Source organism: Bombina bombina, chromosome 7 (assembly GCF_027579735.1).
Source record: "Bombina bombina isolate aBomBom1 chromosome 7, aBomBom1.pri, whole genome shotgun sequence".
NCBI lineage: Eukaryota > Metazoa > Chordata > Amphibia > Anura > Bombinatoridae > Bombina > Bombina bombina.
Genome location: NC_069505.1, coordinates 109,648,953 through 109,674,956, shown reverse-complemented (window position 1 = coordinate 109,674,956; position 26,004 = coordinate 109,648,953).

The window sequence follows — 26,004 nt, the reverse complement described above, 5'->3', positions numbered from 1 at the left end:
TATTTCTTGGCCCAGTCTTGACGTTTCAGTTTGTGTGTCTTGTTCAGTGGTGGTCGTCTTTCAGCCTTTCTTACCTTGGCCATGTCTCTGAGTATTGCACACCTTGTGCTTTTGGGCACTCCAGTGATGTTGCAGCTCTGAAATATGGCCAAACTGGTGGCAAGTGGCATCTTGTCAGCTGCACGCTTGACTTTTCTCAGTTCATGGGCAGTTATTTTGTGCCTTGGTTTTTCCGCACGCTTCTTGCGACCCTGTTGACTATTTTGAATGAAACGCTTGATTGTTCGATGATCACGCTTCAGAAGCTTTGCAATTTTAAGAGTGCTGCATCCCTCTGCAAGATATCTCACTATTTTTGACTTTTCTGAGCCTGTCAAGTCCTTCTTTTGACCCATTTTGCCAAAGGAAAGGAAGTTGCCTAATAATTATGCACACCTGATATAGGGTGTTGATGTCATTAGACCACACCCCTTCTCATTACAGAGATGCACATCACCTAATATGCTTAATTGGTAGTAGGCTTTCGAGCCTATACAGCTTGGAGTAAGACAACATGCATAAAGAGGATGATGTGGTCAAAATACTAATTTGCCTAATAATTCTGCACTCACTGTATATATAAAAGCCTTATTTTTTCATACTGGCAGACTGTATGCAAGTACCTAAGATAAGGGTTATCAGTGGGGGGTGGGGGAGGGAAGAGAGCTTTTTGGAAGGGATCAGGTAGGGATCAGGGGGTGGGGAATGTTAGGTAGGAGGCTAATATCTACACTAAAGCTAACATTAACCTTTTAAGCTACTTAATTAACCCCTTCACTGCTGGGAAAATATGGTGCGCAGCTGCAATTAGTGGCCTTCTAATTAACAAAAAGCAATGGCAAATCCATATATATCTGCTATTTCTGAACATAGGGGAATCCCAGAGAAACTTAAAAAAAAATCTGTGCCATGATTGCACAAGCAGTATGTAAATAATATATGTGAGAAAACCAAAGTTTGTGAAAAAAGTACCAATTTTTTTTTATTTGATGGCATTTGGTGGTAAAAGGGTCTCATGAAATATACCAAAATGGGCCAAGATTAGGGATGGGCGAATGTTTCTAAAAATTCAAAATTTAAAACAAATTTTGATACATTCGTTCGTTCAAATCGAATTTCGAATGTTTATATAACATTCTAACATTCTATTTTCGAATTTTCGTTTTTGAATTTTTTTTTTATTTTTTTTTTTTATTTATATTTTTTATTGAGGTTATAAAGATAATACAACACATATGAAATACCATGAAATACAGATGATATATAATATAACAAACAAATATATACTGAATAAGGCAAGAGTAATACATTGAATCTATGTGGATAGTCATTTCAAACCTCATTTTTATGTTATTTACTGTAATGAGTTTCTCAAATGATAAGGGAGGTTACTTTTGAACCTGATGGCGCGTATGGACATTAAGAGAGGAAGTTGGCATTGAAAATGGTCACTTTTGGACCTAGTATTTAAATAGATAGGAAGGTGGGGAAAATCAGCAGGCCAAAGCTGCTTTAAGAATAGGAAGAAAGAAGAGAGAAGAAAAGATGAGAGAGGAAAAGAGAAGGAGTGGGGGGGGAGGTTGGGCTCCTGTTAGAAGCGTGTGTTATCTAAAGTTCAAGGAATGTAGAGAAAAATAGCGAGTTAATAAAACACAGTTAAGTAGGGGGGATATGGTGGATAATCTGTTATGATGGGTCTGGGGCTAGGGGCATCCACATTACCTTTGTGGGGGCTATTTAAGCATATTTAGTAAATATAAAAAAATAAAAATAAAATATGAACTAGCAGCTTGATAAGCTAGGTAAAAGACTACGCCAGGAGGATACCAGAGCTGTAAGCTATAGTCTGTATCCGGGGGTTAATTGAGATGGAGTAAGAAGGAGAGTCTTAAATTAGGTATACATACTTAAGAGGCCTAGATATGTAAGGAACCCTTATCTGTGACATCTCCAAGCCTGTGTGGAAAGAACTGGGTCTAGTTCTATCAGGACTGGCTCCTTAATGAAAACTAAGTATATCAGATTAAACATAATTGTAACAAGACTCCTTAAAGGAGACTGTACAATGAGAGAAGACCAACTCAAGTAGATAGTGGACAGCTCAAAATCATTTTAGATGAGTGGTAGATGGGGCCTAAATACCTATAAAATATATACAAACTTGTACCATCTCCCCAATAAATGTCTTTCCAAGAAAGGGCTGATATCAGACTGGAAGAAAGCAATATAAGGAAAGATGTAGCACTCAGTATCATTGGAAACTTATAAAGATAATAATATAAGTAGTTCAATGTATGGCAACTTAGCCCAATAATAATCTAGCATTTATAAGGAGTATGCATTGCTACATAATGAAGTGTAACAGTACCTACATAGTAGGGGACAGCGTGCTTAGTGAGCTATGAAACGTCAGGGGGCTTTCTCCTCATGGTATATTGAGTGCATCTTATTATAGTGTAAGCAAATTTTGTATGTCTTTTGACACAATCACTCACTCAGCTAGGTACATACAGTAGCTATATAGTACAGATAATTAGGGACTTCAAGAATATATAGAAGGGAGATTTAAAAGTACTCTCGTCTCAGGTAAATAGGCAGTGGGGTGTCAGTAGCTATATCAGGACATAAAAAAAATTAATAGCAAGGTATATGGTCAGTTTTCCCTTGTCTAAATTTAAACAGTATAGTAAATTGCTTTTAACTTAATATTTGTCACACAAGCCCATTCATTCTACCAAACATGGGCAACATGTTAGATGGAGTTAGCAAGAGCCATATAAGTAATATATAACATATGGTCCTTCATTCCCCAAACTAGGCAAAATAGCCTGAGAACAGAATTAGGTAAAATCTTATAATGAGGAAGGTTGAATTCACGGAAGGTGGGGGTTATCAAACAAATTTACTGTGAGTCCATGGGATAATCTGGGTGGTATGAAGGGAAAAACAAAGTCAAAGGGAAACTGTACGAACCATTTCAGACATCGATATTAACTTTGTGGAAGTCAATATAATAATCAACCTCACCGCTTCAACCCACACCTCTCCGTAGGCCTTTACTATCGGAGAGCTGTAATGCAGATTGTAGTTTTGGCTCCTGATTTTCTGAAGGGAGCGCAAGTATGTACACCAGTTCCTGTTTAAGCCAAAGTAGGTAAGGATATTCTGTTAATAACTTGTGTCCGTGTATAGGGCACATAATGGCAAAGCTCCGGTCAGACTTGACCATATTGATGCATTGATTATGTCTTTCCACACTCTCGTTGGCTGTCTAAGGTTAGTTGGATGGACATTGGATACTATGAGGTGGAGTTTTGTGAACGGTGTCAGGTCTGTATCAGATGGGTCCTGTGTAAGCTTGGTTGTGTTTAACGGTATCTGGGGATTTCTATCAGTCTCGAGCGGGCTCATAGCGCTGTTAGGATCCACAGCTGATCTGTTGATAATCGAGGCCATTCCATCGTTGGTGATCCCACTCTCGATGGAAGGGTTTGAACCGCATGTAAGTGATTCGGTGTCGCCCGATGTATCCGCCTCATTTCCAGGAGAGATCAGAGCTATGTGGCACTTCTCCTCTTTGAAACCTGCAACTGGGGTCGGCAAATTAGTATGTGTAGATGCCTCAATGCGGGTCTCAGATGCCTCCAGCAATGCGATGGGCACTTTTACAGTGCACCGGGAGGTCTCAGTGTTTTCAGTATACTCCGTGGAGGCCGCCATCTTAGGTATCGGGTCGATCTCTTCCTCCCTCATATCTTTAACCATAGATAGGAGGTCATAGAAACAATAATCCATCTTCTCCTCAAAGGTTGTGAGCAAAGCCTGTAGGTGCACATATAGGTCTGCCATATCTGATCAGCTAGTTGCCAATTCTGCCTCGTGGTTGTAATAGGTGATGAGCTCCCCGGACCGTGCTGTCACAAATGTTAAAGGATCCGTTGGATCAGGCTATTATAGAATTACTTTCTCCTTCTCTCAAGCGTAGAGCCCAAAATGAAGTAAAGAAATGTAAGATATATGTTTTATGAGGCTTAATATGTGATAATTTTACAGGAGCCCATGACTTATGCGTCTTGCTTCATCAGATGCTGGCTCCACCCACCTCCCGTTTTTGAATTTTTAAATAAAATTCAAAAATATTCGTTCGTATAATAGAATGTTTAGCTATGTATTCATTCAATTTCGAAATGTAATATTCGAATGAGACATTCAAATTCGAATGTGACATTCAAATTTGAAATAGTATTTTTAGTCTACAACTGTGTTTAATAAATGTAATATTCGAATTCGAATGCTACATTCGAATTCAAATGTCACATTCAAATTTGAAATAGTATTTCTAGTCTAATACTGTGTTTTAAATGTGATATTCGATTCGAATGTGATATTCGATTTGAATGTGATATTCGATTCGAATGTGATATTCGATTCGAATGTGACATTCGAATTCGACATAGTATTTCTAGTCTAATACTGTGTTTTAAAAATGTAATATTCAAATTCGAATGTGATATTCGATTCGAATGTGATATTCGATTCGAATGTGACATTCGAAATAGTGTTTCTAGTCTACAATTGTGTTTTATAAATGTAATGTTTGAATTTGAATGTGATATTCGAAAACTGTAAATAACATTTGAATATCGAATTTTTAAGAATATTCGTTCTTATCAACATTCTATTATGTAAATCGAATTTCTACAATAACATTCGTTCTAACATTCGAATTCGGATATAATCACATTCGCCCATCCCTAGCCAAGATCAATACCTTGGGTTGTCTACTTAAAAATATATATATATAGATTTGTTAGGTAAATAAAAAAAAATAAGGCTCTATTTCTTTTTAAATGGAGTGATAGCAAAAATGCTAAAAATGCTCTGGTATTTTGGGCAAGTTTTGTCTGGAAGATCAGGTAGTGAAAGGGTTAAAAGCCTCTTATTCTTCTATGCCTTTTAAATATGTAAATAGAGCCAAAAAATGCTTTCTTATATGTTACTGGTGCTCAGTACTGCTCTATTTGTGTTATGTGTAGTCACTGGGCTAAAATATCTGCTAGTGCTCAATGTTTTTTTTATTGGCAACTATGGTTGGTATTAAAAGCACTGCTCTGTGTGTGCAACTGGCGGTCAAGATCTTGGTAGAGGGTCAAATCACTGTAGTGTGTGTTTTACTGGCAGCCAAAAGGATACAAAGTGGGTGGGGCCTAATGTAGAGCTTTGGGGAGGGGCTATTGTGTGACCCACCTACCATTTTTGCTCATTCAAAGGTCTATAGGTTGTCTAGCATTTTTTGGAGGCAACTGGTAACCCTAGTAGGCTGAGAAGGGGTTATAGCTTCCATAAAAAAGGAAAAGGAATAATGATTCTATTATGTGAGCTCATAGGTGGGGAAAAAGGGGCACAGGTGCATTCACATGAGCATGTATCTAACTATGGAACCAAAGGGATTTAAGAGCAATAGAAAATCCTGAATCCCAAACTCTTATTGCTAAACATTTCAGGATGTTACATAATTCTGGCTCTTCCCTGTTAGTGGGTCAGGGAATTCATTTTATATCCAGGAAGAAGCGAGCAGGGAATATGGAAATAATATTACATCAGAGAGATGTATTTTGGATATTCCATTTAAAAAGAAAGAAAGCAGCCTTTGGGGCCCATTTATCAAGCTCCGAATGGAGCTTGAGGGCCCAAGTTTCTGGCGAGGCTGCAGACTCGCCAGAAACAGAGGTTATGAAGCAGCGGTCTAAAGAGCTCTGAGCAGGCGGACAGACATCGCTGCAATTCAACCCGATCGAGTACGATCAGGTTGATTGACACCCCCCTGCTGGCAGATGATTGGCCGCAAATCTGCAGGGGTCGGCGTTGCACCAGCAGCTCACAAGAGCTGCTGGTGCAATGCTAAATACGGAGAGCGTATTGCTCTCCGCATTCAGCAAGTTCTGCCGGACATGATCCGCACTGTCGGATCAGGTCCGCCAGATCTTTGATAAATATACCCCTTTAAGTCTTATTTCTGAAATAGGTGTCAGTTTTTTTATTTGAATGGCAATTTATAAAGAAAAAAAGTATATATATGATAGCAAACAGACAAGGGATAAATATATAATCATCATATCAAATGATCTATAATTCGTCAGCATGATGAGAAATATCACTCTGACCTTTGTCTTCTTAAATTTGACGAGACCTACAAATGTAATATGTTTAGATCATTCTAATACAAATTGAAAATTAGCTTCATTTACGTCCAAAGAATGCCATGTTTGGCTTACTCGACAAGGCTGGAATACTCATTTCACACACACACACACACACAAAAAATAAATAAAATATATATATATATATATATATATATATACATGAGAGTGAGAAGAGTGGTAATTGGGTGCACTGTTCGCATGAAAGATTCTATATGACAGAGGACAAATTATGAACCAAAACAGAATATATGGGTTAATAATAAAAGTATCAAACCCAAATCCTTTGTCGGTTACAGTATTCGTATGCTCTATCGTATAGAGCATACGAATACTGTAACCGACAAAGGATTTGGGTTTGAAGAAAGTTTGTACATATTTTTGTATATAGAGTCTATACAGAGTAGATACAAAAATATGTACAAGCTTTCTTATTTAACCCGGTCAAGTCTCTTTTTTTAATAATCCATAAAATGAATGGATTAATTCATACAACCAATAATCCAATTTGAAGTAAAATCCGTCAGCAGGTCACCATATGTAAAATGCAGGTTTTGGTCATAAAAAATCCATACATTGATTAAAGTGCCCACTTACTAGAAGTTACCTCAATCGAATGAGGTAAGTATTGTGCCCCTTTAAGAGTGCTGGTCTCCTTTAAGACAGGTGGTCTCGAATGTAGCAGTTCAGGTATTCACTTCAACGTCACCCCGGTATGGTAGAAAGACACTTCCTTCCTCCCCAGTCTGTTCTGCTTACTCCTCTCCACAGTCCCAAGTGGCAGTCTGTCACACACAGCCGCTAACAGAAAACTGTGCTGAACATAGTGAGACCTTAGTTAGCGGCTGTGTGTGACAGACTGCCACTTGGTACCGTGGAGAGGAGTAAGCAGAACAGACTGGGGAGGAAAGAAAGTTTGTACATATGTTTGTATCTACTCTGTATAGAGCATACAAATACTGTAATCGACAATGGATTTGGGTTTGATACTTTTATTATTAACCCATATATTCTGTTTTGGTTCATAATTTGTCCTCTGTCATATAGAATCTTTCATGTGAACAGTGCGCCCAATTACCACTCTTCTCACTCACATTCTCTTACTTATTGAATCTAGGACACGGTTAGGTGGGGACCTGGCTTTTGTCTTTTTTCCAGGTATTAGGCTGCCGGTTCATCTATCTAACATCTAGATCATTAGTCTTGGGGTTACACAATTAGAGCTGATTTGTCTTGTCCTCTTTTCACGCATATATATATATACAAGAGTAGAAGGGCGCAAACTCCTCTAAGCGTAGTATGTTAGAAACATACGGTATATTACTTTATTGAAACAACAAATACAAACTCACACATTTAAACCTCAAACAATTGTAAGGTATGATAAAAGCATATAAGAACAAATGGAGTCTCACGGCAGTATTGAGATTGCAGTAGCGTCCCAGAGATGTCTCCCACAATCTGGATTGATCGTTCTTTAGTACTGGAGTTCTGCTGGGCACACTCTGTGAGAACAAAGTCCCAAATTGTTCAACAGACAAATTCCTAAAAACAGTTAAAACTTGCCGCCACTAGCTAGAAACAGCCGCTCTGTAGTAGAGCTGGTGTAGTGTCAAAATCTGCGACCCAACGGAATGTGCGACCGTGACGTCACCACATTCCTTAATGTACACGTGACTGGTTGACCACCAATCACCTGCTAGAGACACCTCCTTCCGCCTGACTTGCACTACTGCCACTAAGCGACCTACACATTGTTTTACACATACCGGTCTGCAGCCACTTATACAAAGGCCATAAAGAGACTAGGTAAGAGGTGCCCACCAAGTTGAATAAGCATATTTACAAGATCTCCTGCAGGGAAGCCTCACATATCTCAGGAGCGCTAGTGCCATAATTTTATATACTTGAAATAAATCCTGAGATTGCAAGTTTAGCAATGTTTTTAACTTTTCCATGCACCTGTGCTTGACTGACCTAGAAATAACATTATGGCACTAGCGCTCCTGAGATATGTGAGGCCTTCCTGCAGGAGATCTTGTAAATACGCGTATTCAGCTTGGTGGGCCCCTCTTACCTAGTCTCTTTATGGCCTTTGTATAAGTATCTGCAGGCCGCTGTTTGTAAAACAATGTGTAGGTCGCTTAGTGACAGTAGTGCGAGTCAGGCGAGTCGACGGAATGTCCGACCGTGACGGGAGGAGGTGCCTCTAGCAGGTGATTGCTATTCACCTGCTACATTCCGTCGGGTTGCAGATTTTGACACAACCACTTGAAGCATTCATTGGGGCTGATTTATCAAAGTGCAGTGGACATTATCCGCTGTAGTGGATCATGCCTGCCGCACATCGATAAATGCAGATAGAATACGCTGTCAGCATTTATAATTGCACAAGCATTTCACTAGAAATGCTTGTGCAATGCCGCCCCCTGCAGATTTGCGGCCAATGGGCCGATAGCAGGGGGTGTCAATCAACCCGATCGGGGAGATTGCTGTCCGCCGCCTCAGAGGTAGCGGACAAGTTAAGAAGCAGCGGTCTTAAGACCGCTGCTTCTTAACCCCAGTTTCTGTCGAGCTTGAAGACTTGTGCGTAAACAGGTATATACGGCCCCATTCGGGCAATGATAAATTGGCCCTGTGTTGAGCTATTTCAATTATATATATATATATATATATATATATATATATAAGCAAGGCTCAAAATTTCAAGTCCTAGGCTACTAGCCAGGACAAAATGTTACTCGCCACTTCTAAACCCACCAACACTCATTACTTTCCCCTCTCTTTGCATATGTTTAGCCATTGTGACATTTTGTAATATTGTGTTTATTTTATACCACAACCTAATTAAATAATGCTACCTACAGTAATAAATTAACAAAAATAAGTTCATAGCAGTTGTAAACATCAACTAGATTTTCTGGGTAAGACAATAGCTGGATAGAAAAAAGGAAGTTGTTTAACATAGAGAGTGCTGACAGTCATGGAAGGACATAGCAGACCTGGAGATTATTTTTTTTTTATAATTATCCTTTCTTGCTCTTAAAGAGAATGTAAACTTTCATGAATCAGTGCTGTTTTTTAAAAATATTATTAAAAACAGGGGCACTTTCATTCATGAAACTTTACATTGCAGCGTATTTTTACAAATACCTTTTTCTGCAGCAAAGCCGGATCAGCGATCCCCCGCCCGCAGTTCCTCTGTACTTACGTCAGAAATGATGAAACTGGCTTCCTCCAATCATGGGGGTCTATTTAACAAGGGCCAAATGGCCCCTGTTCCGCTTGTTTCCGCGCGTATGAAACAGGAGTTAAGAAGCAGCGTTCTTAAGACCGCTGCTCCTCAACTCATACGCCGCCTCTGAGGTGGCGTATAGCAATCCGCCCGATCATGTACGATCAGGCTGATTGACACCCTCTGCTAGCGGCCACGAATCTGCAGGGGGCGGCATTGCAGCAGCAGTGATAAATGTCGACAGTGTATGCTGTCTGCATTTATCGATGTGCGGAGGACATGGTTCGCTATAGCGGATCATGTCCGTCCGCACAATGATAAATGGACCCCTTAGCGTGCACTACAGAGCATCCATCTCCTGAGGCCACGCCGTGAATGGAGGAAGCCAGTTTTGTCATTGCTGAGCTAAGTACAGCTTGAGAAACGGGCGGAGGATCGTTAATTCCGCTTTGCTGCAGAAAAAGGTAAGTATTTAAAAAAAACACTGCAATGTAAAGTGCCCCTGTTTTTAATAGTATTTTGAAAAACCAGGCACTGATTCATGAATGTTTACATTCACTTTAACTATCTTTCTTGGCTCCCTCTTCTTTTCAATCTCTCTTTTTACCCTCTCCCTTCTCTCTCAGGCCACATCTTCTCATTACCCTCTTTCCCCTTCCTTTTATCTCTTTACTCTTTTTTCTCCATTCTCTCTTAACTCTACCTTCTTCTCCACGTTCACTTTTCCTCTGCAATCTCTCTCTATCTGCCCCATTTACCCTCTCAGAAGTAACAATCTTTTTTATTAATATTGATATGAATAACATTTTTTTCGGATAGTGTTTATATGAGTGTAACTGTTTATTTTAAGGCATTAATGTTGTGTTTGTGGCAAAATTTATTTTCCCCCCAAACCCTTTACGTGAGGTCTTAATTCACGCTAACCCTACATGCGTTAAATTTGATTGCGCTTGAGCTCAACTTGTAATATGCATGCAAATTAATGCTTTTGGAATTTCAATATCATGAGTGTGCTAACGTTAGCTCACCATTTTTGAAAATTTAAATAGCCATGTGTCCATGGGAACAAAAAACATATAGCCATCTAGCATGGGAAAGTTATTATGTGTTTATCAAGTTTTTCCTTTTTTTTTAACTTGAGCTGGAATTAAAGTCATTACTTTACTTCATTGCCATCCTTTGCCTATAAGGCTGTGCGGAAGTGTCAGGGGGTTGCAGCAAAATGTAAGCAGTAAGTATTTTACACCAGACAACTTTTAACGTAATGTAAACATCCCGAGGCTTGTTCGTTTCTTTTTTTAATACTCTTTACTTACTGGAAGTTCATGGTACAATTATCATTTGACTGTGAAGGGTGAAAAAGAAGTATCACAGGGTTAGACCAAAACATTGTACATTTTCTAACAAATAAAATAACAACACAGCTTGTAAATTTGTAAAATCCTAATGGCAAATCTGCATCAGACATCATGCTAAGAAAAACAATCTATGTCCATATGCAGCCATAATGTTAAAGTTAAAGAGCCACGATACCCAGTGTTTTTTCTTGAATTAATTAGATTAATTTGAATGAATTCATTAATTAGAGCATGCAATTTTAAAACTATTTCCAATTTATGTTGATTATCTTATTTGCTTTCTTCTCTTGGCATCCTTTGTTGCAAATCATACCTAGATAGGTTCAGAAGCAGCAATGAACTGCTGGGAGAGCTAGCTGCTAAATGGTGGCTGCACGTATATGTCTCTTATCATGTGCTTACCCAATGGGCTCCATTTAACAAGCTGCGGATGAAGCTTTGGAGTGCATGAGTGAGCCTGCAGCCAATAGTTTAAAAGCAGAGGTCATTAGACCGCTACTTCCTACCCTATACACCAGCTCAGAGCTGGCGGTTTGCTATCCTTCTGGACTTGTCCAACCGGGGTGATTGACGGAGGGACGTTGCACAGGCTGATGCTGTGGAATGTTAAATGTGGATAAGAATTGCTGTCTGATAACCACAATGCCGGGCTAACAGGTTTGGAGTTGTCTGCTCTTCTTAAATAGAAGCCAATGTGCTCAGTTAGCTCCCAGTAGCGCAATGTTGCTCCTTCAACAAAAGATACCAATGGAATTAAGCTAATTTGATAACAGAGGTCAATTATAAAGTTATTTAAAATTGCTACTCTGAATCATGTTGTGTTTCATGTTCCTTTAAGATACTATTCTGCCTCAGACCCACTCCGCTTCAGTTCCGGCTGAAGCAGAAGTTAAGAAGCATCGGTCCTCAGACCTCTGCTCCTTAACTCGCCCACAACCTCTGAGGCGGCAGACAGCAATCCGCCCGATTGAATGTGATCAGGCTGATTGACACCCCCTGCTAGTGGCCGATCAGCCGCCAATCTGCAGGGGTGGTATTGCACCAGCAGTTCACAAAAATTGCTGGTGCAATGATAAATGCTGACAGCGTATGCTTTATCGATGTGCGGCAGACATGATCCGCTATATCGGATCATGTCCGTCTGCACATTAATAAATGGACTCCTAAATTCCATTCCATACCTGTACTGCTTGAGTTTTCTAAATATGTAACCACTTGAGCAAAGTGAAATAATAGCTTATAATTCTACATTAGCTTTAGTATGTAACTTACAAAACACATTGCTAAACTAGCAACACTCAAAAACAGCATAAATCTTTAGAACCCATATTCAAGAAATGCACCCTATATAAAGTAAATATAAAATCTGAAGACCAACATGAAAGACTATGAGCTCCATTTATTAAAGTTTGGATGGGCTACCGCGAATCATGTCTGACGGACCCGCTGCAAGTGGACAGCATATCCTGAACACATTTAACATTGGCAAGCCATTATGAGGGACTATCAATCATCCTGATAGATTTCTATACGCCACACTTTAAGTGGTGGACTGTTAAGTAGCAGCAGTCTTAAAGTTATGGTAAACTCTCCCCTTTTTAAAATTAGTCCTGGAACGTTAGTAATATTTCATATGAAGTTTAATTCATCAGTTGTAATGAATATGCGCTAAAACTTGCTTTTTAATAAAGATATTTAATTCAAATACCACGAAGTCCACCGCCCACTTCAAAATTAATTTTTTATGTTAGCTAACTGTTTGAATAGTTGTCCAATCAGTGCTCTCCCCATATGTCACTTTTGTTGTAGCTAGAGAACAATTCAAACCGTTAACTCACAGAAAAATGGACTTTAAAAGTGGGCGGCGGAGCACAGGGAAATTTTAATTTCATATCTACATTAAAAATTAAGTTATAGCGCATCTTCATTACAACTGATAAATTAAACTCCATCTAAAATATCACTAACATTCCGGATCTAATTTTAAAAGTGGAGAATTTACCATCACTTTAAGACAGCTGTTACTTAACGTTTCAGGCAAGGCAGATTACCACTCCACTCGTAATCTTGCCCAATAAAAGCTATTGTTGTGCCCAAACATTTTAATAAAAAAAAAAAGGTATAGTTAAATATATTTTAATAAAAGCAAAATACAGAACAATGGAAGCTAGAGGAATTCACTGTTAACCAAAATATGGCATCACAGATAAACAAACCTTTGGAATGAATATTAATTGCATATAATATGCAGTTGCATTCACTGCCCATTCACTGCTATAAATCCCACCGTGGGAATCAACCTATCCCCACATAGTTAAATCACAAATGAGAATACTTCTTACGTTTTTCTGATGCAGGTATCATTGAAACTTTAAAGGCACATAGTGTAGAGTTATAAAATATAGAATGTGGGAATCTAGAGTTATAAATGTAATTAATTTAACAATTATTCAGGATTCAGTTAGTAATGGGTTAATCCTTTTCAAGGGCATTACATCTAGAACTGTGACGTACATTCAGTTGCTCTTGTCAATCAAAACACTACTTAGTGCTAGCTGGAGACAAATTATTATTAAATTACTATGAATCTGTGCTTGAGCAAAGTTAAAATAGAATTATCTATACGTCAGCCAAATTTATGAAGTCTTATGATGATGTTAACATATATATATAATTAGCCTTTCACTTATGGTATGGACTAAGCTGATTAGTTTAAAATGTATATAAATAAAGTGAACTGGAATTAAATGTTGTTATCCGGTACCTCTAGATCTCAAGGTATGTATTAATCTTCACTTGTTGTGATAATTAATAAATAGATTTGTGTCAACTAATATTTGATAAAATATGAGTATTAATTTAATTTGTTAGATAATCCAGATTGAATATTTGTCTATAATTAGTTTAATCTAATCAAGGCATATAATACTTATAATTAAAATAATAATTCTTATAGCCCCTTCTCTCTCTTGTTTCCTTTGTGAGATCATCGGAGATATCTATCAAGCCGTCAACCGCAAATACGCTGGAATTCCACAGCGTAATTGTTGCGAGCTTGATCCGACCTATTTATCAAAGCCTACAGACCGGCAAAATTTGAAATCTGTGATGTAAAATACGATACGCCGGTCTCAATCTGACACACATCGATGCTTACGTCATTACAGATGTCCTGAATACACATTCAGCACTATTTGACACTTTTTCAAAGTTATCAAATAGTTAACAGGTACGCTCACGGCTATTACGGCCCAGCGTACCTGTTTTTTTAAAGGCCGTGGATGCCATAGGAATCAATGGGAGTCTGAAAGCAGTGAAAGCTTATGTTCGATGCTGCCAGATATCCCATTGATTTCTATGGTAGAAAATCAGTTACGTTTACACCTAACACCCTAACATAAGCCCCGAGTCTAAACACCCCTAATCTGCTGCTCCCTGACCCCACCACAATCTAAATAAAAGTATTAACCCCTAAACCTCTGGCCTCCCACATCACTTCCACTAACTAAACCTATTTAGCCCCAAACCGCCAGCCCCCCACATTGCCATAAACTAAATTAAGCTATTAACCCCAAAACCTAACAAGTCGCTAACTTTAAATTAAATTTACCTCATTCCTATCTTAAAATAAATTTAAATTTAGCTGTAGAATTAAAATAAACTATTTTTAAACTATTAATTAACCTACCATAACTATTATACTACACTTAAATTAAACTACCAATTAAATTAACTAAATTACATATTAAAAAACCCTAACCCTACTCAAATTATTTAAATATACTATTAAACATTATTAAAAATTACTAAATTACAAAAAAAATAAACCCTAAGTTACAAAAAAATAAAAAACACAAACGGCTAGATTTAGAGTTTTGCGGCCAAAGGGGTGCGTTAGCTATGCGTGTTTTTTTCCCTCTGCACCTTTTAAATAACGCTGGTATTTAGAGTTCTCTGAAGGGCTGCGTTAGGCTCCAAAAAGGGAGCGTACAGGCATATTTACCGCCACGTCAACTCTCAATACCAGCGTTGCTTACAGTAGCGGTAAGCTGGAAAAACGTGCTCGTGCACTATTTCCCCATAGGAAACAATGGGGCAGTTTGGGCTGGAAAAAAACCTAACACCTGCAAAAAAGCAGCGTTCAGCTCCTAACGCAGCCCCATTGTTTCCTATGGGGAAACAGTTTCTAAGTCTGCACCTAACACTCTAACATGTACCCCGAGTCTAAACACCCCTAACCTTACACTTATTAACCCCTAATCTGCTGCCCCTACTATCGCTGACCCCTGCATTATATTATTAACCCCTAATCTGCCGCTCCCGACACCGCCGCAACCTACATTATACCTATGTACCCCTAATCTGCTGCCCACAACATCGCCGACCCCTATATTATATTTATTAACCCCTAATCTGCCCCCCCAATGTTGCCGCTACCTTACTACACTTATTAACCCCTAATCTGCCGAACAGACCTCGCCGCTACTCTAATAAATGTAGTAACCCCTAAACCGCTGCACTCCCGCCTCGCAAACCCTATAATAAATAGTATTAACCCCTAATCTGCCCTCCCTAACATCTGCGACACCTAACTTCAAGTATTAACCTCTAATCTGCCGACCAGACCTCGCTGCTACTCTAATAAATGTATTAACCCCTAAAGCTAAGTCTAACCCTAACCCTAACACCCCCCCTAAATTAAATATAATTTTATTCTAACTAAATAAATTATTTGTTATTAAAAAAATTAATCCTATGTAAAGCTAAATACATACCTGTAAAATAAACCCTAATATAGCTACAATATAAATAATAATTACATTGTAGCTATTTTAGGATTTATATTTATTTTACAGGCAACTTTGTATTTATTTTAACTAGGTACAATAGCTATTAAATAGTTATTAACTATTTAATAGCTACCTAGTTAAAATAATTACAAAATTACCTGTAAAATAAATCCTAACCTAAGTTACAATTAAATCTAACACTAGACTATCAATAAATTAATTAACTAAACTACCTACAATTACCTACAATTAAATCAACTAAACTAAATTACAAAAACAAACAAACACTAAATTACAAAAAAAAAAAAAGATTACAAGAATCAGCCAATAGAATGCGAGCTCAATCTGATTGGCTGATTGGATCAGATTTTTCCTACCTTAATTCCGATTGGCTGATAGAATCCTATCAGCCAATCGGAATTCGAGGGACGCCATCTTGGATGACGTCATTTAAAGGAACCTTCATTTGGTGTTAGGACGGCGGAAGAAGAGGATGGATGCGCGCTGGCTGCGTCAAGATGGACCCGCTCCGCTCCGGATGGAAGAAGATAGAAGATGCCGCCTGGATGAAAACTTCGGACCCTCTGGAGGACCTCTTCAGGCCGGATAGGATGAAGACTTCGGACCCTCTTCTGGACGGATCAGATGGTACCCGGCTGGGTGAAGACAAGGTAGGAAGATCTTCAGGGGCTTAGTGTTAGGTTTTTTAAGGGGGGTTTGGGTGGGTTAGATTAGGGGTATGTGGGTGGTGGGTTGTAATGTTGGGGGGTATTGTATGTTTTTTTACAGGCAAAAGAGCTGATTTCTTTGGGGCATGCCTCGCAAAAAGCCCTTTTAAGGGCTGGTAAGGTAATAGAGCTGTTAACTTTTTATTTTAGAATAGGGTAGGGCATTTTTTTATTTTGGGGGCTTTGTTATTTTATTAGGGGGCTTAGAGTAGGTGTAATTAGTTTAAAATTCTTGTAATCTTTTTTTTTTGTAATTTAGTGTTTTTTTTTTGCAATTTAGTTTAGTTGATTTAATTGTAGGTAATTGTAGGTAGTTTAGTTAATTAATTTATTGATGGTGTAGTGTTAGGTTTAATTGTAACTTAGGTTAGGATTTATTTTACAGGTAATTTTGTAATTATTTTAACTAGGTAGCTATTAAATACTTATTAACTATTTAACAGCTATTGTAGCTAGTTAAAATAAATACAAAGTTGCCTGTAAAATAAATATAAATCCTAAAATAGCTACAGTGTAATTATTATTTATATTGTAGCTATATTAGGGTTTATTTTACAGGTAAGTATTTAGCTTTAAATAGGATTAATTTTTTTAATAAGAAATAATTTATTTCGTTAGAATAAAATTATATTTAACTTAGGGGGGTGTTAGGGTTAGGGTTAGACTTAGCTTTAGGGGTTAATACATTTATTAGAGTAGCGGTGAGGTCCGGTCGGCAGATTAGGGGTTAATACTTGAAGTTAGGTGGCGGCGATGTTAGGGAGGACAGATTAGGGGTTAATACTATTTATTATAGGGTTTGCAAGGCGGGAGTGCGGCGGTTTAGGGGTTAATACATTTATTATAGTGGCGGCGAGGTCCGGTCGGCAGATTAGGGGTTAATAAATGTAGGTAAGGTAGCGGCGACGTTGGGGGGGGGCAGATTAGGGGTTAATAAATATTATGTAGGTGTCGGCGATGTTAGGGGCAGCAGATTAGGGGTTCATAGGGATAATGTAGGTGGCGGCGGTGTGCGGTCGGCAGATTAGGGGTTAAAATTTTTTATTAGAGTGGCGGCGATGTGGGGGGACCTCGGTTTAGGGGTACATAGGTAGTTTATGGGTGTTAGTGTACTTTAGAGCACAGTAGTTAAGAGCTTTATAAACCGGTGTTAGCCCATAAAGCTCTTAACTCCTGACTTTTTTCTGCGGCTGGAGTCTTGTTGGTAGATGGTGTACCGCTCACTTCAGCCAAGACTCTAAATACCGGCGTTAGGAAGATCCCATTGAAAAGATAGGATACGCAATTGGCGTAAGGGCATCTGCGGTATGGAAAAGTCGCGGCTGGAAAGTGAGCGTTAGACCCTTTCCTGACTGACTCTAAATACCAGCGGGCGGTAAAAAGCAGCGTTAGGACCCCTTAACGCTGGTTTTGATGGCTAACGCAGAACTCTAAATCTAGGCGTAAATTAGGAAAAAAAAAAAAACATTATCAAACTAAAAAGAATTACACCTAATCTAATAGCCCAATCAAAATAAAAAGCCCCCCCAAATAAAAAAAACCCCTAGCCTACAATAAACTACAAATGGCCCTTAAAAGGGCCTTTTGTGGGGCATTGCCCCAAAGAAATCGACGCTTTTACCTGTAAAAAAAAATACAAACACCCCCAACAGTAAAACCCACCACCCACCACCGGCAGGATGGATCCTTTAAGCGGGACTTCAAGAACTGTAAGTGGATCGTCGGGGGTTAGTGTTTATTTAAGTTTTTTTTGGGTGGGTTTTATTTTTAGAGTAGGGTCTCGGCAGTAAAAGAGCTAAATGCACTTTTAAGGGCAATGCCCATACAAATACCCTTTTCAGGGCAATGGGTAGCTTAGGTTATTTTATATAGGGTTTTTATTTGGGGGGGTTGGTTGTGGGGGTGGTGGGTTTTACTGTTGGGCGTGTTTGTTTTGTTTTTTTATAGGTAAAAGAGCTGATTTCTTTGGGGCAATGCCCCACAAAAGTCCCTTTTAAGGGCCATTGATAGTTTAGTGTAGGCTAGGTTTTCTTTTATTTTGGGGGGCCTTTTTATTTTGATAGGGCTATTAAATTAGGTGTAATTCTTTTTTATTTTTGATGTGTTTTTTATTCTCGTAATGTAGTGTTTTTTATTTTTTGTAACAGCGTTTATTTTTTTTGTAGTTTAGTAATTTTTAATAAGGTTAAATAGTAGATTTAAATAATTTGAGTAGGGTTAGGTTTTTTATAATATGTAATTTAGTATAATTGGTAGTTTAATTTAAGTGTAGTATAATATGGTAGGTTAATTAATAGTTTAAAAATAGTTTATTTTAAGTCTACAGGTAAGTTTAAATTTATTTTAAGATAGGGATGTGATAATTTTAATTTAAAGTTAGTGGGTTGTTAGGTTTCGAACATATGCGATGTTCAGTCCGCCCCCTATTCCTCATCATTGAGTAAACTTTGACCCTATACCTCACAGTCAGAAGACACATTCCAGCCAATCAGCAGCAGACCCTCCCTCCTAGACCCTCCCACCTCCTGGACAGCATCCATTTTAGATTCATTCGGAAGCTACATTCTTAGTGAGAGGAGGGACAGTGTAGCTGCTGCAAATTTAATAGGGAAATTGATAGCTAGTCTAGTGTATTCAGTGTCCACTACAGTCCTGAAGGACTCATCTGATCTCTGCTGTAAGGACAGCACCCCAAAAAGCCCTTTTTAGGGCTAGAACATCAGCCTGCTTTTTTTTGTTTTCCTGTGTAATCTAAATGCAGTTGCCTGCCTGCCAGCGTGTGTGTCAGGCTCATAGCGTATACTGTGCCCACTTGCCCAGTGCCACCACTCATATCTGGTGTAACAGTAGTGTACATTTAAAAAAACCAAACTTTTTTGATTGTGAAATAATAGCAGACAGCTGCCAGTACCCAAGATGGCCACCAATAAGGCAGATAGGGAGCGTTAGAGCACTGTTTTGGGGGGGATCAGGGAGGTTGAGGGCTAAGGGGGGATGCTACACCACAGCATATGTAAATATGCTATAAATTTTTTTTAAAAACCTTTTATTTTAGTACTGGCAGACTTTCTGCCAGTACTTAAGAAGGCGGGGACAATTGTGGGGTGGGGGAGGGAAGGGAGCTGTTTGGGAGGGATCAGGGGGTCTGATGTGTCAGGTGGGAGGCTAATCTCTACACTAAAGCTAAAATTAACCCTGCAAGCTCCCTACAAACTACCTAATTAACCCCTTCACTGCTAGCCATAATACACGTGTGATGCGCAGCAGCATTTAGCGGCCTTCTTATTACCAGAAAGCAATGCCAAAGTCATATATGTCTGCTATTTCTGAACAAAGGGGATCCCAGAGAAGCATTTACAACCATTTGTGCCATAATTGCACTAGCTGTTTGTAAATAATTTCAGTGAGAAACCTAAAATTGCGAAAAAATTTAAGTTTTTTTAAATTTGATCGCATTTGGCGGTGAAATGGTGGCATTAAATATACCAAAAGAGCCTAGATCAATACTTTGGGTTGTCTACTACACTACACTTAAGCTAAAATTAACTCTACAAGCTGCCTACATGCTCCCTAATTAACCCCTTCACTGCTGGGCATAAAACACGTGTGGTGCGCAGTGGCATTTAGCAGCCTTCTAATTACCAAAAAGCAACGCCAAAGCCATATAAGTCTGCTATTTCTGAACAAAGGGGATCCCAGAGAAGCATTTACAACCATTTATGCCATAATTGCATAAGTTGTTTGTAAATAATTTCTGTGAGAAACCTAAAGTTTGTGAAAAAGTGAACAATTTTTTTTATTTGATGGCATTTGGCGGTGAAATGGTGGTATTAACCTCTTAAGGACATATGACGGAATTTTTCCGTCATAAAACAATTGAGCAAGCTGAAAGCTGTGTCCTTAAAGGGTTAAATATACCAAAATGGGCCTAGATCAATACTTTGGGTTGTCTACTACACTACACTTAAGCTAAAATTAACTCTACAAGCTCCCTACATGCTCCCTAATTAACCCCTTCACTGCTGGGCATAAAACACGTGTGGTGCGCAGTGGCATTTAGCAGCCTTCTAATTACCAAAAAGCAACGCCAAAGCCATATAAGTCTGCTATAATGGCATGTCTGGCACACAGTGTTGGGGCAACGGTCCATCTGACCACTGATACCTGGTCTGCAAAGCATGGTCAGGGCAGGTATATCACCTACACTGCACACTGTGAAGCGGGCGTAACCCTTACACTACCTGATCGATACAACATCATACCTGATGTTTTAAAGCACGTTATTCCGAACAATTTAGGAATGTTAGGTGATTTATGCCCTTTATGGATTAAATACAGACTCTGCATCAACTATGTAATTTTCTATGGGAGTTTTGCCATGGATCCCCCTCCGGCATGCCACAGTGCAGGTGTTAGTCCCCTTGAAACAACTTTTCCATCACTATTGTGGCCAGAAAGAGTCCCTGTGGGTTTTAAAATTCGCCTGGCTATTGAAGTCTATGGCGGTTCGCCCGGTTCGCCGATTCGCAAACTTTTGCGGAAGTTGGCGTTCGCCGTTCGCGAACCCAAAATTTTAGGTTCGCGATATCACTAGTAGTGATGTGGGAGGTCAGAGGTTTAGGGGTTAATAGGATTATTTAGTGGCGGCGGGGTCCAGGAGCGGCGGGATAGGGGTTAATACATTTATTTAGGTGTCGGCGGGGTCCGGGAGCGGTGGGATAGGGGTTAATACATTTATTTAGGTGGTGGCGGGGTCTGGAAGTGGAGGGATAGGGGTTAATACATTTATTTAGGTGGTGGAGGGATCTGGGAGCAGCGGGATAGTGGTTAATAACATTATTTAGGTGGCGGCGGGGTCAGGGAGTGGCGGAATAGGGGTTAATACATTTATTTAGGTGGCGGCGGGGTCTGGGAGCGGTGGGATAGGGGTTAATACATTTATTTAGGTGGTGGCGGGGTCTGGGAGCGGAGGGATAGGGGTTAATACATTTATTTAGGTGGTGGAGGGATCTGGGAGCAGCGGGATAGGGGTTAATACATTTATTTAGGTGGCGGCGGGGTCCGGGAGTGGCGGGATAGGGGTTAATAACTCTATTTAGGTGGCGGCGGGGTCCAGGAGTGGCGGGATAGGGGTTAAACATTTTAGTATAGTGGCAGCGTTTAGTGACAGGGTATAAATAAAGTTGGTAAAATGCCGAATAGACGCAAGATCGATGACTGCTAAATAACAACAGTCCGATGCTCATTGCCCCGTACTTTGTGCGCAGCTTTTTGCCGGCTTTTTTAATAAATATGGAGATCGTATTCAGGTCCGTGGCCGCGATGTTAGCCGATGTTAGGCGAGCGTATCGGTGCCGTCAAATTCAACAAAGTTGACGGCTTGATAGATATCCCCCCATATACCTTTGTTTCTAATCACTCATTAGTGACAGCCCCTAGGCTGAGGATACGACACATAGTAGCTAAAATGAAAAGCTTTCATGATCCAGATATGGCATGCAATTAAACAACAATTGTACAATATACTTCTGTTACCAAATGTAACTCTTTTTCTTTAATCTTTTGTGCAGGCTTCTTTCCATGAGAACATACAGAGGTAGGCTCAAGAGTTTTGAGCACTATACGGCAGCAATGTTTGCTTTAAAAACTTGCACAATTCTGAGACTACCTCATTATGCTTTCATAGAACGTTGCAAAATAGGATACCAATAAAAATAGGTACATTTGTTATTAATAGTAAACTAGATTGCTTGTTTTTTTTGTAAACTCTATATCCATCCTGAATTCTTAACTTTCATGTCCTGTTAAGGGCCCAGTATTCTCAGCAAAGCTGTATTCCTCCACATAAGGATGAGACTTTTAGGTGCCAAATTTAAAGACAAATTATTTACAATGAAACAGAGGAGTTTATTCCCATTTAAATCATATGAGTATAACAAGGGTAGGGGGCAGTTATCCATGATTAGCGCTCTATTAGTTGCACTGTGAATGGGTTAGAGTTAACAGGCGCAACTAAAAATGTAACAGATTATCCAACACTAATCGCCTAACATCGCTGCCGCGGACCTGAATACGCTCTCCATATTTAACAAAAAAAAGCTGTCAAAAAGCCGCGCACCAAGTACGGAGCGATGAACAGCGTACTGTTGTTAACTGACAGTCATCGATCTCGCTGCTATTCGTCTTTTTCCCAGCTTTATTTGTATACTTTCACTAAACACTGCCACTATACTAAACTGTTTAACCCCTATACAGCCGCTCCCGGACCCCGCCGCAACTAAATAAAGTTATTAACTCCTAAACCACTGCTCCCGGAGCCCGCCGCCACCTACATTATACTTATTAATCCCTAATCTACCGCCCCCTACTCCGCCGCCACCTACATTATACATTAACCCCTAATCTGCCACCCCCTATACCGCCGCCACCTACATAAAGTTATTAACCCCTATAATGCCGCTCCCGGAGCCCACCGCAACTAAATAAATGTATTAACCCCTAAACCGCCAGCCCCCCACATCGCCATAAACTAAATTAACCTATTAATCCCTAAACCTAACAACCTGCTAACTTTATATTAAATATTAACTCATCCCCATCTTATAATAAATTTAAACTTACCTCAAATAAGCTGATTACTTTGGGGCAATGCCCCGCAAAAGGCCCTTTTAAGGGCTATTTGTAGGTTATTGTAGGTTAGGGGCTTTTTTATTTGGGGGGGGGGATTTTTTATTTTCATAGGGCGCTTAGATTAGGTGTAATTGGTTTAAAGCTTTGATAATTTCTTTTTTATTTTTTGTAACTTAGTGTTTATTTTTTTGTGTAACTTAGTTTTTGTTATTTTTTGTAACTTTGTAATTTTTTAGTGTAGATTTAAATTATTTGAGTAAGTTTTTGAAACACTAGATAATTAGCTGAGGTCTTAAGCCCACTACTACTTAACTTATCCACCACTTCAAGGCTTTTGGATTTAAATCCTCCTGATCAAATTTGATTGGGATGATTGACAAGTTTTGCACTGATGTGATTGGTTGCGCAAGAACAGGGGGCAATATAAACTGTGGGCAGTGGATACTTCCTGCTCACCTCTATGTTGGGTGGATAAGGTTCCCAGGAGTGAACTTTCTTTGTCCGGCATTTCATAAATGGGGTTCATAGGCTGAGTTTAGTGTGAAAATGTTCTGAATACTTTAACAATTTATTTGCTGTAATTTGTGGACATTCTCTCACCCCACCACTTATCTTATTTGGAGGAGCCGATTTGGACTTGATACTGGAATAGATAAGGCTTATTAGTCTCAGTTTAGTAGCAAAACCTGCATTGTTTAGGAGTATTTTATCTTATCGCTGCTGATGCTTATTAATGATTGATATGTAGCAGGGTTAGGATTATGAAGTCTGCAGTGGGTACAGTTAAAATGTCTTCATTGGGCACAGTTAAATAAAAATGGATGAGCAAACAAAATAATAAAAATAGATTGCAATTATTTTTTACTATCAGGTTTTATATCCTTTAATTATTTTTAGCAGATACATGAACATAGAAATCCATAGAAATATTGCTTTATCTCATATTTGTGTTTAAGTAAACATACATATAAATAGTGGGAACTGAGTAGTCATTTTTCTGTTCCAATCACACTTACAAAAGGGCTTTTGAAACACATATGCCAGAAATACACATTAAACAAATACAGCTGGTTCTGAGTTACACAAAACGACATAACATTGTTGACTGTTGCATTGACTGTATACATTTATTTTTCTTTTATAGTTAAAGAACGCTTTGGGCTTAGATGGTGCCTATTTACTTATTGTTATCCACATTTTCCATTTTGGGGTAATTTGGATATTAGAAAGCCCTGGTATTTTTTTTAGGTAACATTAGATGTTATGGGGCCGATTTACTATGCCCTGAATGGGGCCAACTCGCCCTGTTTCCATGCGAGCTCTCAGGCTCGCCGGAAACAGGAGTTAAGAAGCAGCGGCTTTAAGACCGAAGCTCCTTAATTGGATCCGCCGCCTCTGAGCGGCATACAGCAATCAACCCGATCGAATACGATCGGTTTGATTGACATCCCCTGCTAGCGGCCGGTTGACTGCAAATCTGCAGAGGGTGGCATTGCACCAGCAGTTCACTAGAACTGCTTGTGCAATGCTGAATGCTGACAGCGTATGCTGTCCGCATTCAGCGATGTCTGTCCGCCATGATACGCTACAGCGTATCATGTCAGACAGACATTGTTAAATCGGCCCCTATATCTGTGATGGGTAGATTTATAATTGTCTTTAATGATCTTTACAGCAAGGGTATTCTAAATTTATTTAGGCCTCATAAAACAGTCCACTGTAGGCTCAGAAACACGTCACCTGTTTTTATATTGTTTTAATAAAAGTTTTTACTTTCCACATCTTGCTGTGCCAGTTTTGCATGATTTTTGCCCATCACCTCAGTGGATAAGGAGTATCCGGTTTGCCTGGGTTTATCAGTCTGCTGGACAACTGGAAGGTTCCAGCCTGCGCAACTAGCACTTGAAAGGGCATTTTGTTTGTGAGTACCCACATCACAATGATATCACTATCCCTTTTTACAGACTGTACTAGGACTTTTGGTGCCCTTGCTTTTCTATCTGTTATAGAAATTTAATCAGAAGGTGGGACCGAGATATTGTCCAAGGAGCTGCCTGGGTAGAAGAAAGACAGCTGTTTGTTGACATCTGTTGATCACTTGGGACTTTTTGATTTTGTTATATTGTGACACATTTTATCCTTTAAATGTATTATTATTATTTTGATATATTATCTCATTTTTATTTATTTGTTTGGATTTTGGTGCCCCCCTAGTTTGTATTTTTTTTACTAATTCTTATTTATGAAAAACAAAATGTGGGTTTGATGTCCCTTTAAGGTAACATTAGATTTTATGGGGCCGATTTACTATGCCCTGAATGGGGCCAACTCGCCCTGTTTCCATGCGAGCTTTCAGGCTCGCCGGAAACAGGAGTTAAGAAGCAGCGGCTTTAAGACCGACGCTCCTTAATTGGATCCGCCGCCTCTGAGCGGCGTACAGCAATCAACCCGATCGAATATAGGTGCACTGTGTGATTATGTTGTTTTAGTTCCAAGCCTGTTGCAAGCACACAACTATTCCTTCATATCAGCTGCATTTCTACTCAAATATTTGAAGATTTGGATGAATACAAAAAATGACTATGCTGTATTTGCATTTTTTTGCAAAATGCTTTGAAGTTTAAAGAAGAAACGAAGAAACGAATTACAGCATAGTAAAAATGTTAATTTATGAACAAATAAAAAAATTTTTTGTCCTCGCTTGTAAAAGTAGCACCAGATATTACTTTAATTTTATCTAAGTTTAAGATGCTGTCTAGCTACTCTTCTGCTGCCCTAAAGGTGTTCCCCATTAGAAGTTAATGAATTTCCATTAATGAATTAATGTAATTAAAATTAACTAAATTAGCCAAATCAAGAGAAAAACAAAGGAACATTTTTTTCTTAAGATGAACGATTCATCCAAAACTATTTTTTTGTCTGTCGACAACTGGACATGTCTTCTAAGAACTCTTTTCACAGGACTTTAGAGACAAGTATTTGAATGGTTTATATATAAATTTATGCTATAACAAATTGATTTTT